Here is a 20,471-nt window from a genome sequence, read left to right on the forward strand (position 1 = left end):
TCCAGAGTCTGACATTTTCTCATTCTAACTTGAATGTTTGCTTCTAGAAAAGGATGAGAGAGAGACTCTAAAGAGAGTATTTCAGTAGCTAGCACAAAACATTCTATGTTTAACAGTGTAGGACTCTCTGTTGGTTTTGAGGAAGCTATTTAAATGTTGGTCTCTCCTAAAATTTCTTCCATGATTAGCCCCCTCAAAATCACTATACCCAAAGCAGATTTTCCTTTCCATTTCTGTGACTTGTTAGATTTTTTTTTGCATCTTATAATTTTACTTGCCATTGGCATATGAAATCATGACATTTTATTCCAAGAAGAGAAATTAAAATCCAGTTTTATTTTTTTAAATGGTAATATTAATCTTTTATTCAGATGTTTAATTCATTTTTTTCTTTATATATTTATATTTGTATCGAATATCTACTATGTGCTCAAAATTGTTCTGGGCACCCTGAATGCAGCAGTGAACCAAACAACAAAAGCTCCAAAGAGCTTCTTTGCCAGTGCGAGGAGGAGAAATAAGAAAATATCTATGTGAAATAATAGAAAGTATTGGTAAAGAAAATGAAGCAAGACAGGGGTAATAAGTGAATGGAAGTAATTTTGTATATAGTATGAGCAGGTGTGTGACAAAATGTTTTGAGCAGCAGAGACCTGAAGGTAGTGAAAGTGTGAGCCATAGAATATCTGGAGCAATATCCAAGCGGTAGTGGTCATTCTCTAAAAATTTCTGAAATTCTGAACTATGCCGAATCATTCATTCATTCATTGAGTAACTCAACAAGCCTTTTCTCAGCATCTCCGCTCTTATCAAGTACAGGAAGGACAAAACTGAATGGAACACGATTCCCCCCTTGAAGTACATTACAGGCATCTGGATGTTACACTGCTTTAGAGTATCTAAAGATATACCCAGACTCATATATTTAAAGATCATGGTTCCTATGTGGCACCGCATAGAATTAGCTGACAAAGAGAGAATGTTAGGAAATCTGTAAACTAAAAAAATGCAAACACGGTGGTAAATACATTTCAAATAAAGCCTTCCTGGTTGAGTTTCTGCTCTTTTACTAGGAAACGGTGTGCTCCCAGAGACTGCTTTGCCATGACTACAATTGGGTGCTTTACAGAATCTGAATGAGAAATTATTAATTCTCAAGAATTACGAATTCTCAAGATTGCTATGCGCTTCTCTTTTACGAGACCAGTTGCTCTTAAAGAGCTAATAGCTTCATAAATCCGCCTGTGACTCATCCTTCTGCTGAGTCCAGGCCTGGGGCCCACAGGCTGCAGGTCGCACAGACGAACAGCATGGGGCAGTGTTTAAATGCTGATCTGAAAAACAGTGCCATGGGCCTCAGACAGTTTAGAGCACTTCTAGGCAATCATTGCAGATGCATCCCGGGATTATATTTTTCTTTTATATTGCTATGTGTCATGTTTTGTTTACCAAACAGAATGTAGAAAATGAATAGGCAGTTTTCTGGCATACTTCTGTGTAGATAAATGGTCAGAATGAACTCTGTTACTTAAGGAAAGCATAAACACAATTTAGTCACTGGATGTGGCTGTATGTACGTTGTTGCTGTGGGGAATTTTGGTTTGGCTAAAGTGCTATTTTCTTTGAAAATTCTGATACACCAAAGTTCTCTTTGTTTTCACAATAGCCCCACTCCACCCACCAAAAAAAAGCAGGCTATCAAATTACTGAGGTTTCACTTGTATAAATGCAGTTGTACATATCTAACATAATTGTGAATTTATTTTGCCAAGTCTTTAAATTATAAATATTACTTGAATAAGGGAGAACAAGCTTTTGATTCATTTTTACAAATTTCATAGGATTTTCTCTCACGTAGAGTTTTTTTTTCCATTGAGCACATACAGCCAAGTGAATTTTAAGCCATCCCCAAAATACACGTGTGTGTGTGTGTGTGTGTGTGTGTGTGTGTGTGTGAGAGAGAGAGAGAGAGAGAGAGAGAGAGAGAGAGAGAGATCATGTTCATCGTCCTTCATATTTTAAGGTAATTATTTTAAGGTAATGCCACTAACAGTGATTGAAGTCTTTATATAATATAATGGGGAAAAGTTCTATGAATGCGGTAGTCATTAACACTGAGTAGATGTATAAAGGTATTTTTAACCTGTGACTATTGTCCTTATGCATGAACATTCTCACTACTGTTCTATCTTTTGTATGTACTGTCAGCACAAAGACTGCTTTGAGAGAATGTGATTCCTTATTGTCTGCTTTGCCAATTGCATTTCAATTACTTATACTACATATACATCTACTGAGCACTTCCTGTATTCTAGGTATTGTCCCAGATTCATAGGTTAATGAGCCCTGGTCCCAGTTCTTAAGGAGCTCATAGTGGGAAGATTTGTCTGTTGCACTTCTCTTCTAGTTGCTTCTGAAATTTGTTGTTTTTATACAGTTAGGCTTTACGGTAACTTCTGGTTATTTCTTCTGCCCTTCATGCTTGCCTGGGCTCCACTGCTTGTTAGCTCTGTGACCTTGGGCACATTATGTAACCTCTCTCACTCCCTGAGTCCTCTTCTGCACAGTTGAGGTGATGATTCCTACCTCAGCATGGTATTTGGGGAGATTAAATAAGATAATTTATTAAAACACCTTGTAAATTGCTGGCACATGATCAGTGGTCAATGAAGGAAGCTGCTGTTGCTGCTATTTAATTTGTATTTGTTACATGTCTGGTACTTACTGCTGAGGTTTAGTTCCCTATCATTGCCTTGCTGCTATACATTCTTCAAACATGGCCAGTTAGGAATTTAGAACTAGAGTAAATAGCAATAGCTTCAGTTTATGAGCATCTTTTATAGTCTCGGTATTTTACGTGCCTTGTCAACAATCCTTAAAACAACCACATATTGTATTATCCCTACTTTATAGGGGAAGACCAGGGAGATAAAAATTACTTTCTATGAAACTACCTACTAGAAGAATCAACATACTGACTCCAAAGTCTGTCATCTTTTTAATTCCACACATTCGCCGATGTCTTCTAATTCTCAGTGCTTTACCTTTTTTTTTTTTTTTTAAATGAGTGTGTATTATGATCACAAACAGTAGAAGTTTTCATTTGAGCACAAACTCAAATACTCAAATTGGGATGTCTGATGATGTCATTAACAAGCTAAGATATAGAGAGATCTGCACTTTTATAAATAAATGTGATTTTTAGTCTATGGATAGCCAAAGTCCCCCAAATAGTTCTCAGGTCTTGCCATTTGCATCAGTTTATTTTTCGGTATCAAATGAAAGAAGAATTGTTCTTAAGGGGGGTGTGGTGAGTGCTTTCTTTCTTCGGACTTTTGGAAGTATTTTAGAAATTTTGATAAAAGTTTATCACTTTGATTTTTAATAAAAGGTTTGTTGATATTTTGACTTTTCTTTAATCTTAAGTGGTAAACTTGGGAAAATCTGGCTTGCTTCAGTATACTATTTCCCTGTCTTTATTTTGTACTTCTTGGTGTTTGAAGACATTAGGCATAAAGAGGTGATACAATTAAGAATATGGCCCAGCCGGTGTTGTTCAGTGGTTGAGTATCAACTTACAAACCAGGAGGTCACAATTCGATTCTGGCCAGGGCACGTGCCTAGACCAGGAGGGGTGTGTAGGAGGTAGCCAGTCAATGTTTCTCTTTCATCATTGCTGTTTCTATCTATCTATCTATCCCTCTTCTTTCCTCTCCCATCCTCTCTCTAAAATCAATAAAAATATATTTTAAAAGGAAGAAGATGGACAGCTGACCCATGTGGCAACTGCTCAGCCAATGCCAATGTAACAAGAATTTCTGATTTGAGAAAAAAGGAACTTTGGGTGTCTACTTTCTATGGAAAACCTGAACAAACTATTAAATTAAATTAGAATAGTTACAATTCTATATAGAATTCTCATTATCAGCTTCTAGTAAGAAACTGATAATGAGAGCACATGCCAATGTAACTGGACTTTATTTTCTAACTCTGTAAAATGAGAGCATGGAAATCTAGATCCCTAAGATCCCTTCTCAATCTAAAATCCAACCTAAAAGGATTCTTTTAAAAGGCAGGTTTGTTTGAAAGAAGGGCAGGTGTGTATAATTGCTGTCTGAAATGTGAGTTATTTGAACATGAGTTCATAAGTTAAAGATGTCAGAAAGTGTGTTTATAAAATGTTAAAGTGGGTGAGTGAGAGAGAAATATTTTATTGTTGTTTACAAACCACCTTGGTTAACAAGCTTGCACCTATTCTGAAGACATTGGATTTGGGGGTGGGAGAAGGAAAGAAAGAGAAAGGTTCATATTCAAGCCAAGATTTAATAGTTGTGTTTTTTTAAAAAATAATGATTACTTTGTCTCTTTCATCCATTAAACTTGAGTTCCTTGAGTCTTTTCTATTTCTACCACCTTACACTGTCCCAAGTAATATTTTTGAATGAACAAATTAGTAATTGAATGACAAAAATCTCCTGTGTACTTGATTATATTATGAGAAAGTAAGACTTCTTCAACTTGCACTCTTTTTAGCCTCAACTATCTTATCACCTGCTATCCACCTACATTATGTTGAAGAGGGGAAAATCAGTTAACAAAGGGAAAACAGTTTTCACTGTTATCCTGCATTTTCACTGAACTCTCATTAAAGAAAAGCAGGTGACTATCTTCTTTATGTCTAGCTGAATGACTTCTGAAGTTTTACAAACATAAATGATTTTTATTTCTATGAAGCAGTTCTGTTAGCACAGTAAAACCCCTAAATGAGATACAACAGAAACTTGTGTAGGACTTTTCTCCCATTTGCAGATGAGATGTGATGATAAGAGCAAAGTTCAGAGGGATGCAACTGCTGGCTTTGAAAAGGAAAAGGGGCTACAAATCAGGGATGTGGGCTGCCTTTAGAAAAGGCAATGAACAGATTCTCCTCTACAGCCTCCAGAAGGAAAACAGCCCACAGACACCCAGATTTTACCCCCATAAGACCTACTTTGTACTTCTGACCTCCAGAACTGTAAGAGACTACATTTGTGTTATTTTCAGCCACTATGTTTATGATTATTTGTTACAGCAGCCAGAGAAAACTAATATACCCAGTAATTATTTTCATCAACAATGTTTTTAATGACACTTGCTTATAACTCATCTAAAAATGATAATCATATTGAACATTATAAACATTTCTAATGGGATACTCCATGTAGGAATTGTGAGGAATTTACCTCTCCTCTCTTAAAAATAATTCCAGTTGACTGATTTCTCTAATAGTTTGAAAGCACCTTTACATCCTACAGTTTTGCTGAGTCAAGTACTGATAGTCTAATGAGTTCTAAGGAACTTTTGAGCAATTCACTTGGAAATGAGTAGGAACTTACTGAGGCATAGATCTTTTAATGAGGTCATTCTCTTTACTTTATAGTGAAAAGGGTTTGCCCCTACACAGATTATTTATATCCTACCCATAATTGGAAAAGCCAAAATTGCTTTGAAGTTTCAAAATGCTGATATTTGGAAATGTATTTACTTTAACCAAGATAGACTCTAGTTTATCTGCAATTAGTTTTGCTTAGCATGTTCCAAGGATGTGTCTGTTAGTAAATTCTGTAAAACCCTACTAATTATTTGAAAGAAAATGGGCTTTTCAAATTCATAACGTTCAAGATAGCATCCCGATGCTGACATGCACATGCCGAGGCTGGCAGATGGAAGCACTTTCATAACTACTTCCACTTGCGCACAGTGATCGTGGAGGTGGAGTATGTTCTTTAGTGATATCATAAATCAGTGTGAAGAGAGGGAAAACAATTTAAAAGTAAACAGAAAAGGGAAGTCTTGAACTAAGGACCTGATATCTCTGAAGATTATCTCGAGGGGTTGACATACCCTTTAGGGTCATTGTTTCAAAATAATGAAATGAAAAAACTCACACTCATTTCTCCTCAACCTTTCATTTCCAACACATTAACATAGACACATACCATATGTTTAATCCGATAAGCATTCATTGGAACCCTGTCATTGGTATGCCATAATCCTTCCATGATTCTTTTCTTGTCATTTACCATATAAATGGCATTTACATTTGTTGTCTATTGTTTTGGTTTCTTGAAGAACTCAATTTAGGATTTGAAAGTTCTTGTTGTCTTTGAAGCAATATTGTTGGATTTTCTAACAGTTATTATCCATAAGTTTTATTTAGTCTGCTCAACAAAAAAGTTTATGGCTTATTAAGAAAGGTATTAGTATTTCTTGCCTGGATAATATATATATATTTTTAATCGTTGACATATGACATAAGTCTTCTGAATCATGGATTACATTTTAAAATTTCTATTTATCCCTAACACGAAGCCAATAATCAACTATTTTTAAACACTTTTATTATTAGAAGTTTCCTCAGTTGTAGTGTTCATTGAATTTCTTATTTTTTATATTGAAGTAAGAAAAAAAGTGTCTACTTGCAATAATCACAAAAGGCAAAGCTTAATTCCCTTAATTGTAATCAACATAAATCGGTGAACTCTGTCTTTAGTTTAACTGTTCAGTGTTTTTAAAAGTCACCATTATGTATTTTATAATTTCATAGTTTTATTTCTGGCTTAAGCAGGTAAAAAGATCAGCAAAGTATTTTTCCCTTTTATAAATGCTTTAAAATGCTTTGAATAGGCAACAGTGCCAAAATACTCTTTTGCACTTAAAAATGGCTTCACAATAAGATAGATATAAAAAGTGAATATGGAGTCAAATATACTTACAATACTTGGAGAATTCTGTAGTTATAAATTTTAGTTTTTATTCTTGATGTGAAAGTAATTACAGAATTATCATGCCATATTCTATATACGTTACAATTACTTCTCAATGGCATTGTAGTTGACATATATATTTTTTTCTCAATAATAACCCTAAATTTAAGACACTTCATTTCATATACCCATACACATAATATTTTATTTAATAATTATTTATTGAATGACTGAATAGGTTCAAATTCTTGAACTACCTCAGAATGATTATCTCAGCTGCTATTTATTAGTGCTACTGATAAAGAAAATATTTTTTATTTAAAATGGCCAATTAATTAAAGTGCATACATTGGTATTTTTTCTTGAAACAAGTCTCACATTGTTTATAATTTTATATATATATATATATATATCATGGTATGACCGAAAAAAAGGATATCTTTTGACAAAATGAAGTTCCCGGGAACTAAACTGTCAGCTCTTTAACATAATGATGATGAATTGTGCTATTGAATTTATATTGACTCTATATTGTTTCCTTTTTATTAAAGTCTTTCTCTGTTTACTTTAAGTTTTTGGTCAGCATCCTAGAAAAGTGAAGATAAAAGTTTGGGATAAGATATAGGGAGCATCTTAGTGGTTTGCTACACTGAAAATACACATTGTGTTGTGAAATGCCTGGGAAGCAGCGTTCAGAAAAACAGCTCTAGCTAAGAAGGGGGCCTTTACAGTAAGACAGTGCTGCCGCAGAGGGGCAGCATCAAGCAGGTTGCTAATGGTAGGGACCCAAAAAAGCAGAGAGCAGAGGTGTCCAGGGGAGCACACCCTGGAGTGTTACCAGCCTTATCCAACAGCTGCCAAGTGGCATTATCCCATGGCCCCAATGGGTCATAAGATTGGAATGTTCATTTTGTACTCTACACAGTACAATACAAGCAGCATGCTGTCTTCCAACCATTTATTAAAAAAAAAATCAAACTCAAAACAAAACTCTTTTATGTTCTTATATGAGAACATCTTTTCCATAGAGATATTTTCCACCTAAAGCATGAAAGAAGACTGAAAGTCACTGGTCATCTAAATACACTTAAAGAACTGAAGTTGTCTCCTACAGTGGCTGTATGTCATCCAGGGGCCCACCTTGGTTTGTTATTTTGAAATCAAGCAATGCAGAGCATCTGTTCTTGTCAGAGTTGCTTACCCATATGCTACACTGGACATTTTAAATTATCTTTGGATTGTTAGAACGAAGAACCCTGGAAAAGACTCTCGTAAGTCAGACTTTTAGTTGATAGCCAAATAATTAGACATACCTCACAAGGTTTTTTCCTATCCAAATTTTACCAGTGTTATTTTTTTTTTGGGGGGGGGGCTGATTATAGGAATAAATGGGGAAAAGGCAGAAGATCAGGGTTAAACAACAGAGAAGACTGATAAGTTTAGTTCTTCAAACTGGTAGAAATTGGAAATAGAAAGAAATGAGGGAGGGTATATCAGGATGAATTTATCTCTGCTACAGACCAGTCAAAAAGGATGAAAATATGCAGATATTTGTCCTTCCTTATCCCATTGGGCATTTTTAATGAGTTAAATGGGATATAGAGATATCCTATCTCCCTGAATAAAAAAAGGAAAGGGGAAACAATAAGAATAGCTAACACTTAAATAGTGCTTACTATTGACCAGGTGCATATAAGCATATAAACATTTGTTTAAAATATAAACATATAAAAAGTGTTTTAATTATATTAACTAATTTAATTCTAGCATCAATCCTAACATTATTGTCCCCATTTAAATGATGAAACTGAAGTACAGAAAAGTTAAGTAACTTTCCCAAAATTACAGAGCTTGTAAGTGACTGAACCTGAGCAAGGATTCCTACCCAGGCTGCCTGGCTAGAGACCACACTGTATGTTGTGCCTTGAATTGTTCAGACTTAACAGAAAATAAATATTTTTAATATAATGTCCTCATAATCACATTATTAATATCCCATAACTTTATCCAATGGAAAGCAAAACATGTATGGTGTCTCCAATAAAGCAAATAATATGTATTTTATTTGAGGGTTCAAATTCTTTTTGGTTATTCAGATTTCATATAATCAGTAGGTCACTAAGACCTATTTTAGAAACTGGTTCGCATATAGACTAGATTGTTGGAACCCAGTGGTCAAAGATTACTTCTGTTGTCATTTTAATTCATTCAAAAACTTCACATGTGGTATGCCTTGCATTTTATTATAATTAATTTTAAAATATTTTATAAGGTATATAAAGTATTTTTGTGTATATTTAGTACATTTTAACCAATTTTGTTCTGTTAAATAAATGTCTGTATATTTTAGGTTTGTTTTTCCACAGACATTTTTTCTAAACTTTTTCATCTCATGTGTCTTTCTTAACCAGATGTAATTTCTTAAAAAGATAATTTTGATTGTACTGGACAACCAGTAGATAACCCATTGGTCCATCTAAATTATAAAACATATAACAAGCAAGCATAAAGTGTTGTTTAAGAAGTTTCAGAAGAAGATGGGGAACTCCTAAATAACCAATTTTAGAAGGCTTTTTAAAAATATTGAAATAAATTCACAATAAGGTTTTTCATTTTTTCTCACTGTTATCATTACCTGAACTTTCCACTTCACAAGTGAGAAAAAAGAGATTTTGGGCAAAACCTAGGGTGGAAATAGTAGGAGCTGGGGATGAAAATGGGGAATGGGGTAGAGGATGGAGGGATGCTGGGGGTTGGAGGAAGGCTTCAGATGATCAAATGCCATGAGGAATTAGGCTAAAAATATTGAGCTAATAGATTGTATAACCAAGACATGAGGATAAAGGTGGGAACATACAGGTTGGGGTCAATTTAAAAAATTCCACTTTTTTTTTTTTTTTTTTTTAAAAATACATTTTATTGATTTTTTTTTACAGAGAGAAAGGGACAGGGATAGAGAGCCAGAAACATCTATGAGAGAGAAACATCGATCAACTGCCTCCTGCACACTCCCTACTGGGGATGTGTCCGCAACCAAGGTACATGCCCTTGACCGGAATCGAACCTGGGACCCTTGAGTCTGCAGGCTGACGCTCTATCCACTGAGCCAAACCTGTTAGGGCACAAGTCCACTTCTTTTAAAATCAGTTTAAAAAGATTCTTTACAGAGTTGTCCATATTTCCGACATGACCTCAATTTGGTGGTAACTTTGTCCTCATCGTTGTGTATTAGGAATGGCATGGTTTTATGTCACTCAAGGGAGATATACTTGCAAGTCCTATGAGAGCCCAGAGCATTTTTATTATATTTTGTGATTACAGTTGGAGATGCTGTTTATCTTATTACTTGTAAAACTCAGAGGGCAGCTTTCCAAGGGCTTCACGGCTCTTGGGTCTCTTTGTAATCAAATCTGCTTCTTCAGCAGTAATTTTAGCATCTATTATCGCTGAGCCTCTGGCAGCCCAGCAGCCTCGCAGCTTTGACATCACTTGTGGTTTGCAGAACATCATGCAGTGCTGTCTAGTGCTCCTGATAATAGTTTCTAAATGCATAGCTGTTTTTACTGCTTGAAATTGCCCCATCTCTTCCTAGCAATTGAATTTGGCAAGTTAATCATTTAACTTTTTCTACCCCATGCCCAGACCTCACTGCAGGATCATTGGCATCACACCAAGTAAGACTTCACAGTGACAGAAATAAGTTTGTGCTGGAACTGGGAATGTCACCCTCTCTGGAAGATGTCCATATTGTCTTTTTAGATGGAGAAACAAAAGCAATTAAAAGCGTATTTTTCTAAGTACACCTAATGAGTCCAAAACAGAACCCAAAAGGGAAATCTGTGCTCCTCACTCCTGGTCACATGAGTGGTTCCCTGGGCTTCCTCCTCTTCTCACCAAAGCTCCTGTGCCTGCAGCACAGAATAATCATACTTGAGTTCAGCCTCACACTTACATTCTCAGAGCTGATTCCAAGATACTAGGTTTAAAGACTCAGGTGGGGGTGGGGGGATGGGGGGGTGGGAGATGGTCAAGGAGGCCTACATTAATCTGATGGGCTAGCTCTCCATTCATTGCAACCTTGAATTTCTCTATCATGGGGATCCATCTTTAGTCAAGGCTTGTAATTAATTACAAACTCAGTGGAAAGAGACTCTAGCAGTAACATGAATTATCCCCTAAGAAAAATGGAAAGGTGCCTCTCCCCTCTTTGACTCTGTATCCTCAGAAATGCCTCATCACGTCCTTGGAGTGGACTGTGCAAGGTTCCATTGATTCCCCATATCCTCATGTTCACCAGACAGGCATGCCAGCCACCGAGACTTCCTCCCCAATAAAGAATCTCCAGAGAAACATCAAAGACAGGAAGTCCTTGTTAATACCATACATTGACTCAGAGTGGCACAACAAAGATAGTTCTCCTTGCCTCAGGTCAGTTTGACCCAGACCCAGATTTGACTAGAATATAGACATATAAGTTATAAGGCTAAAGAAGGAGCTGTTGTTAGGGTCACTTGTCTCTCAAGCTAAAAAAAAGAAAAAAAGGTTAGGAATATTTTCTTTTATAAACAAAATCTTGCTGCCCTAATTTCCTAATTTCTGGTGCACGATAGTACAATGTGTTCTCAAGACTAATTCTTCCCTGGTGTGATTCCATCTTGCGAGTCTGTCCAGGGAACAGAAGTCCTTTATCTCTGTCTGCCTTCTCTCCCACTTAAGTGTGTGCCACCACCCCAGGGACGATTCAATGGATGTGGACATGAGCCCTCTGAGGCCCCAGAACTATCTTTTTGGTTGTGAACTAAAGGCCGACAAAGATCATCACTTTAAGGTGGATAATGATGAAAATTAGCACCAATTATCTTTATGTACAGTCAGTTTAAGGGCTGGCGCAAAGGATGAATTGTACATTGTTGAAGCAGAGGCAAGGAATTATGAAGGCAGTCCAATGAAAGTAACACTGGCAACTTTGAAAATGTCTGTACAGCCAATGGTTTCCTTTGGTGGCTTTGAAATAACACTGGCTGGGGTCTTATGGTTGTAGTGTGGTTCAGGGCCTGTACATGTTAGTGGACAGCACCTAGTAGCTGTGGAGGAAGATGCAGAGTCAGAAGGTGAGGAGGAGGAGGACGTGAAATCCCTAAGTATGTCTGGAAAGCGTTCTGCCCCTGGAAGTGGTAGCCAGATTCCATAGAAAAAGCAAAATTTGCTGCTGATGAAGTAAGTTAATGAGGAGGATGAGGATGACGATGATGACTTTGAGGATGAGGAAGCTGAAGAAAAAGCTCTCGTAAAGAAATCTGTATGAGATACTGCAGCCAGAAAAGCACAAAAATCAAACCAGAATGGGAAAGACTCAAAACCATCAATGCCAATATCAAATGATCAAGAATCCTTAAAAACAAAACAAAACAAAAAACAGGAAAAAACTCTTAAAATACCGAAAGGACCTGGTTTTGTCGAGGACATTAAAGCAAAATTGCAAGCAAGTATAGAAAAAGCACAGTGAACAATCCTGGGAACTACTGGTGGATTAAGCCCAAAGATGGGGAAAGAGGAAGACGAGAGACAAATATAGTCCATACTGAATATCATCAACAGTCCAGACTGAAGTCTTCTACTGTAATCTCAGACCCCTTTCTGATTGTCCACTCACCCATGCCCCCTTCCAGGCTGAGGGCCATCACACTGTTATCTCCTAAAGCACTTTTCGTTTGACTGCTGTGGTTCAGGGAACTTTTCTTTCTACTTGTGCATTTGCCTCACCTCTTTGACCAGGGTTTTAAACACCTTTGTATCTCCCTGTCTGCTCAATAAATATTTGAATGAATCAAAACAAAAAAGACTAATTCTTGGAACAGTCTAGAAAGGTTCATGTGCTTCTCATTTTGTTGCTACTTGTTGAAGGCCAAAGGGGTTGAACATGTCAGACATACTGGGTCACTTGCATGACATACTACATGCTAATAAGAAACGATATGTGGGAATTCCAGGATATGTTTCATCCTGTTTCAGCATTAAATTGCAGATCATGGCCAAGGATCTGTTTTCATTGAGAAAAGCCAGAATTCATCCGCCAAAGTCAACATGAAGCAAAAGAATTGCATCGTGATGAAAAAGAGTTAAGACATGTACACAGACACGTTGTTCTTTTCCATTGTTATCTAAGTAGCCTTGTTTATTTTTTCAAAAAAGTATTAAATTTTTCATTGCCATTTAGAAAACTTTGAGTTAGAGAATTCAGTTTACATATTGATTTATATTCCATTTTGAAACTGTTCACAGTGTAAATATTTTCTCTATATAATAGAAATGCTCGTATAGTTTTCACAGTTAGCAGCCTTATCATGGGAGACAACTGATAGAAGTTGGCTTTCTTTTCTTTATTGAAACCATATTCTAGAAGTTTAATTTCAAGTGGCTTAAGAAATGCAGTAAGGAGAGACCTGTAGTGAGCTACCACACTCTCCAGAAATGTGATTCCTGATCATGGTGTGAGAGCAACCTGGAGTTCCCCAAACTCAACTTCTGATTAAGGGGAACAAATTATTCTGCTTCTAGCAAATTACCTTACACATTGCTTAATCTATGACACATGAGAAAACTACATGTGGTATGCCCATAAAATAATGAGACTTCGTTTTTAAGTTTCTTAGAATTTATTTAAAATGTGTGTCGTCCTTGAGAGAGTTCCTCTGGACATTCATATTTAGTCCACAATTCTCAATGGTTTTTGGAAACTTTTGGAGAGTTATTTTAAATAAAGGTTTAGTTAACTATTTTAAATAAAACTTGGACAAAGTTTTGGGTTTGTTTTGTTTTTTTGTTTTGTTTTGTTTTGTTTTGTTTTTTGAAACTACCCAAGAGTGGATTGGGTGTTTGGAGCCACCCTGGAAAAATTCTTCAAATTGCTGCTGTGGTCTCACATTCTTTTAGATACACACCTACTTCTCTAGCCATGGCCTAAATAATTTTGACTCTTCTAAAACTGTTTTCTACATTCAAAAGAAAAAGTTTTGCTATCCTTGCAGATATTCAAAAGAATGAGCTGCAGTCTATAGAAGCAATTCCGGAAGGGGACTTTTCAAAATGTTTATAATAATAGTAACAATTTTGGTATAACAGCATCACTTTTGAAATAGCACAATTGTCTGGATGTGTTAGTTCTTACATATTTGTTGAAAAATCTAATACTTTATAGTCACATGTCTAATAGGTAGTAAGTGCCTTGTTGTAGACAATTTTCATTTCTTGAACCTGAAAACAATTGCTGTTCCAGGAGCCTCCATTATAGCTCATGAAGTGTTTGTCTTAGACTTTTGGAAGAATTGGGGATCTTACAATTTTTTAGGAGTTATGCTTCATAATCTAGCATAGTTGTTCCACAGGCATTTTTTAAAACTACATCTTCTAATGGTAAAAATGTGTTGTTAGCAAAGTAAGACTTCACAAAATAAGAAAACAAGGTTTTATATTTTGAAACACAGATAATTGAAATACTTTTTTTACCACAATATAAATATAATATTTGAAATTATATTGACATTCTGGTAGAGGTGAAGTCTAATTTAACTCACCTTTGTTAGTTTGTATATTACATTTTTAAAGCAGTAACAGTGTTTTGTTCATAGATGATGGTTAAAATCTATTAACACAATAAATAAATGTAAATACTGAAAAATTAAATCATGAAAAACATTTGATACATTCCAATAGCTTGATGGGCATTTAAAAGTACAGATTTATTTTGTAAACCTTTATTTTGAATTATTTAACTTGTGAATATATTACATCAACTCCAAAATTATGGACCTGATATTTAAAAAAATGTTAGATGTGTCCATGTTAAAAAGCAAGTTAGATATCTACAGAGATGAATTTTTATAACACATGTGCTGAGTAACTTTTGCGGTTCCAAATGCTGTACTAGATGCTGGAGAAAACGTGTGCAAAGACAGATAGCATCCTCTATATATGGAGCTTATACTCTGGTGACTGTCGGGCTCTAGGGAGAATAGACCAAACTAGGAGTCTTCATAGTGACTCTGTATTCTATGGAAAAGCTCTCATTCCTACATTCTGGGTTCTTTTCTTTACATTGAAGTATGACAGATTTGGACTCATGGTCTCCATAGTCCTCTAAGATCAGAAGGTATGCTGATTTTTAAAATTCTCCTTTGTTATCTTAACTGTTAAATCTTACCTCCCAAATTCTTAGTATTTTCAATATGAAACATATATGAGTACTGTGTATGAGTGCATTTTGTAAATTGTAAAATCTTTTCATGCTGAGGTAGTGCTATTTATTCAAGAAGGCATTGAGCTATATCTACACAAAGTACAATGTAGACTCACCTGGTTACTTAGAAAATGAGGAAACTAATCAAAGGGTCCTTTTTCCCCCCTCTCAAAATTTGGAAATATTTTTGCCTGAATTAGTTGGTTAATTTATCATTTATTTACCTCACTTAGTTTTGTAGAAACGATGCCTAAATCCCTTGAAACCACAGTTCACATTCACTAAGGTTTAGAGCTTTTATGTTTTCTGGCGGGTACAGAATGTGTCACCCTGTGAAAGAGAGACTCTATTGTTTGTGGAAGCAGAGAACAAAATGAAGTCATATATCTGGAAGGCATCCTATTTGGCCACCGACTTTTGGGAAGAATTAATTCCAAATAATTTTAAATGGCTAGTTAACCTCTTTCTTAAACATTTTCCAGCAGGGAGATGTCAGACCTTCCCTCAGTAACCTAAGTCAGCAGTCACATACATTTTCGTAAGTAGGTTTCTGCATGTGAAAATCTGGAAAAAGGAAATGACAAGATAATGTCTAAGACTATCCCCTCTATCTTCTCAATTTTCCTGTTATTTTGCTTTTTTTAAATATTTCAACCCATACTTAAGCCTTCTTAAGAATAAACTTCAACTAAACATGTTCAAACATGTTATTAAGAAAACATCAGATTTCACTCTGACCATTTTCAGTAGGAATGAAGAAGAATTTTATTATTTCTTTTCATTTCTGCTTCCTTCACTCTTTTCTAGAAGCATCTCTATGGACAGCCATTGCAAGAGGTTTTTGAGGAGAAATAAATCGTGATTGAATACAACCATAGCAGAAATGTCTCTTCTAAGGGTTAAGGAGGTCACATTGTTTGTTGTATTTTTTGAAGTCTTAGAATACTTGTGGATTTTTATTCTGACGACAAAGTGCAGCTGTTTCTAGTCAACTCTTTTAAATAAAGTTCTTTCTTAGCACATCCATTTCAAAATCAGCGAACTTCTGGGCCCAGAGTCAATCTTCCCAATGTGCGTGCCAGACACTTTCATTGTTTGTGAGAGTCACAGGTTAATCTCCAAAGATAGATTTTTCTCCCAGTCAGAATCACATGTGAATCAATAAAGGCCCCATCTGGTTCTCTGCATCTGAGACTTGTTTTGAAATCACATATAAATTCTTTATTTCCACACAATTATATTATATTAACTGTTTCTGAATATCAATTATGTTTTTCTGCTGCTGAAACTCTCAAGTGACTCAACAAGTACATCATTCTTTTCTTCTCCAAGTTCCCCCAGGGACCCTTAGATTTGGAAAGAGTTCACTTATAAAGTTGTCATCATCAACACCATTTTTTCCTTGTCCTTTTAAACAACTTTTCACTGAAATATAAAGAAAGGTGCACATATATTAAGTACACATCTTGATGAATTTTTACAAATTGAATATGCACCCATATAACTAGCACCCATCAAGAAATAAACGACACAGCTCCCCGAGAATCCCCCTTGCACTCCCTTCTAGTCACTAACTCTCCCATCCTTGACTTCTTCTAGTAATTATTACCTTGACTTCTTTTTTATTCTTAAATATATTTTTATTGATTTCAGAGAGGAAGCGAGAGGGAGAGAGAGATAGGAACATCAATGATGAGAGAAAATCATTGATCAGCTGCCTCCTACACGCCCCACCACTGGGGATTGAGCCCACAACCCGGCCATGTGCCCTGACTGGGAATTGAACCATAACCTCCTGGTTCATAGGTTGATGCTCAACCACTGAGCCACGCTGGCCAGGCTTACCTTGACTTCTAACGGCATAGTTCTTTTTGTCTGTTTCTGTGCTTCATTTAAATTGATTCACACAGTATGAGCTCTTAAGTGCTTATCTTCTTTCACTTACTGTTTTTTGTGTGGAATTACCTTATTGAAATGTGTGGTTAAAACCATTTTTCTTATTGCTGTGTAATTTTATATTGTGTAGATACAACACACATTATCCATTTCACTGTCGATGGGCATTTGGGTAGTTCCTCAGTTGATGCTATAATGGATAGTGCTCTTATGTACATTTCCCTTGGTGAGCAAGTTGTATACATTCTTGGATGTGTACATAGGAGATCATCAACCTATTTTAATGTTTTATTTCATTGATGAAAAACTTACATGAAAATTTCTGGTCAGCCTGATCAACCATAGTTACCATATTGAGTTGATATACTTTTTTTCTAAATCATAACAACTTAACAGTTTGTTACCTAGACTTCCCTGCTATTTTTAGTTAAGCTAGTGTCATTTCTGTTCTTTTCACTGCTTTCCTCTCATCCTGCACATCTACTTATACACATCGTACCCTTATGCTTACTCCTCCTTCTCTGCTTCAACTTCTATTTCCTAGAATGATAGAGTAATAATATGGTATTTATAGTAATAAGTAACAGCAGCAACAACCATTTATTCAGCACTAAGCATATACAAAAAACACTGCTATGATTTTTAACTGCTGTTTTGTTTAACTCTCACATCATCCTCATGTTATGCAAATATTGCTCCAATTGATCAATATTTTTTTTATTGATTTGAGAGAGAGAGAGAGAAACATCTATTTATTGTTCCACTTATTTATGCATTCATTGGTTGCTTCTTGTATGCACCCTGACTGGGGATCGAACCTACAACCTTGGCATATCGGGATGATGCTTTAACCAACTAAGCTACCCAGCCAGGGCTTAATTGATACTTTTAGATAATGAAATATGACAAATACATATATTAAAAATAACCAAGACCAATATAGGTAGCACTCACGGGCCTAATTCTCAGATTTAATTTATTGTCTGCCATTTTTGCCTCAATTTTTTCCAGTACCCACGATTTAGGATTAGTTCACTTGCTCAAGTTACCCTACCATTAAGTGACAGAGCTGACAGCTGATATTTAACTTTTTATTACTGTCCCTGTAAACCCCCACTATCCTCCTCACACTTTATATTTATTTCCTTGCATGATTCTATCCTGTTTTTGCTCCTCTCTGAGAATACTAGCCAATATTTATTCTTTCAGCCAACAGATACTAGTATTTAGGAGCCATTTTTAGGTTCCAGGAACTATACTAATACTTTTCCAGGCCTCATGTAATTCTTGCTTACAGCCCCAGAAGGAGATACTGGCATTGACCTCAGTTGACAGAAGAGGAAACCACAGTTTAGAGGTTAAATCACTTGTGTAGTACTACGTATTGTAGGTCTATTAGGCACCCAAGCTAGTATCAATCTCTGGTGTGTCTAACTCTAAAATCAATGCTTTTAATAACCTTTCAAAATCTTGTTCATTGGAGAAAGAATGTTATTTCTTGCCATTGTAGTGTGAAATGCCAGCTGGGTGTGAGCCCCTCTCCCAAATTTCTGCCATCTCCTATTTTATAAATGAGGGTGTTAATGTCCAGAGCATTTATATGACCAGTCCTGGGCCACATAGCTGTTCAGGGGAGCCAGGGCTAGAACCTATGCATCATGACATCTTGTCCAGGCTTCTCTATTACATAATGCTGCAGGTCTCCAGTTTAAGGAAGTAAGTGTGTGGACAGGTCCATGAAACAAATTTAAACCTCTTTTGTTAATGCTCTGATAAAACCATTCTCTTAAAGGCCATCTCCAGTGACCTTCTCTTCATTGTATATAGAATTTTTCTCCGCTTTCATCCTCCTTATTTCATTGCCTCCTTTATGAAGCTCTTTTCCCTTGGCTACTCTGCATCTGAACTCTGCTTGTTCTTCTGAGATCACAGTTTTTCTCTCTTCTTTGTTAATTAGTTCTCTTCCTTCTTCCTAAAATATAGGCAGTACCCAAGGCTTTGTCTTAAACCATCTTCTTTTTCTTTGTCCTCTCTCTTTGCAATTTCATTTACCCTAAGAGTTTCTGTACAGAAGATCACACATCTTTATTTTTAGCCCTGATTTCTCTTCCAAGATTTAGACCCGAGGCTCAGGCAGCTTGCAGAATTCAACTGGTGCAAAGCTAATTTCGACACCTACTCTTCTCACCAAACCTGTTCCTTTATGTTCGGTGCAGTGTCACCCCATTGGCTTGTCCCTTACTTTGTGCCTGCACTTTAACAAAGCCTCTTATGGAATCTTTCTGTCACTAGCCAAATCCTACTTTAATCCATCTTCATATCTGAACTCAAAATAATCTTCTTAAGGATACCTCAGATCATTTCATTCTTTTGTGCATATAAACTTTGAGGGGTTCCCCGGTGCCTACCAATAAAAATTAGGTCTTTAAAGACCTCTTTTATATGATTTCCAGTGACCTTTCAGGTCAAACTACCTATTTGTTTTTCTCTTGACATGTCTACACATTTCCATTTCTTTATCTTTTTCTAACACTTCCTATCTCTAGAATTTCCTCACTTCTCTTATGACCCAGTCCATCCTACAAGGCTACTTCCTTGTATTGCTTCCTTATATCCTCAGCCAAAAGTAATACTTGGTAAATTTTGGTGGTCCTTTCTAACCAAGAATCATTGGTACTAGAGAAAAGTCCAGTTAAGGAGAACAAACATTAAATAGGGATCAAAATTTTTTAGTAAATACGAATAAGAGGATTGATTAGGAATTTAATTGAAAAATGAAATAAAAAATTATGAAGATAAGCTTATTTTCCTTAGTAATAAAATTTAGGTTGTGGTTGAGATTATGTGCTAATTCCCTGAATGTACAAAGGACAATTAAAGTATTTATTGAGTTTTTAGCATAATTTTCTGACAACTGTAAGATAGAATATTTCAGTCACATCAACTTTGACGTTTGTAACAGCCACATAATTTTTTTTAAATATTCTAGAAGCTCAGTTTTATGTAAATCATCTTTTAATTTTATTTTATTTCAAAGGACCCATGTCAGTCACTTATCTTGTCTTGTCTTTAGTTACCTGGTTTCTCTCTGCCAGACCCTCATTTGTAAGTGACTGCATTTGATTTTAGTGGTTCTTTCCCACCTCTATTTTCACTCACTTTCTGTAGTTGTGCAGATTTTTCAATATCTACAATTTCTTTTTCAATAGATTACTATTGATGCTGTAATCAATAAACAACCTGCAAAACCCTTTGTGATTACCTAACACTTTATCCTTAGGTTTTGTATAATATTAACTATGATCTAAGTGTTTGAGTACATATCTGTCCTACCAGGATTTAAGTTTTCTTACAAGGCAAGAATTATGCTTTTTTTGTACTATTTCATGAACCTATGAAAATGTCTTGTACATAGTAAAAATTTGAATTCTATTATTCATTGGTTCCTCAATAGAATCAATCCTTACCTTTTGCTGCATTTCATCATTAGAAATAATTCTATAAAATTAGATTATAGCCCCAGCCAGTTTTGTTCAGTAGATAGAGTATCAGCCTATGGACTGAAGGGTCCCGGGTTTGATTCTGGTCAAGGA

The 20,471-nt window shown here is 35.8% G+C and overlaps 1 protein-coding gene and 1 pseudogene across 3 annotated transcripts in view; both read left to right on the forward strand.

Annotated features, from left to right (window-relative positions):
• The window catches only part of RNLS (renalase, FAD dependent amine oxidase), a 218,288-nt gene that overhangs the window by 13,761 nt on the left and 184,056 nt on the right, over window positions 1-20,471 (forward strand). The gene's annotated exons all lie outside the window — the stretch shown is intronic.
• LOC118670278 lies at window positions 11,395-12,578 on the forward strand (annotated as a pseudogene).

The sequence above is a fragment of the Myotis myotis genome, unplaced genomic scaffold (assembly GCF_014108235.1).
Source record: "Myotis myotis isolate mMyoMyo1 unplaced genomic scaffold, mMyoMyo1.p scaffold_m19_p_15, whole genome shotgun sequence".
Classification (NCBI taxonomy): Eukaryota; Metazoa; Chordata; class Mammalia; order Chiroptera; family Vespertilionidae; genus Myotis; species Myotis myotis.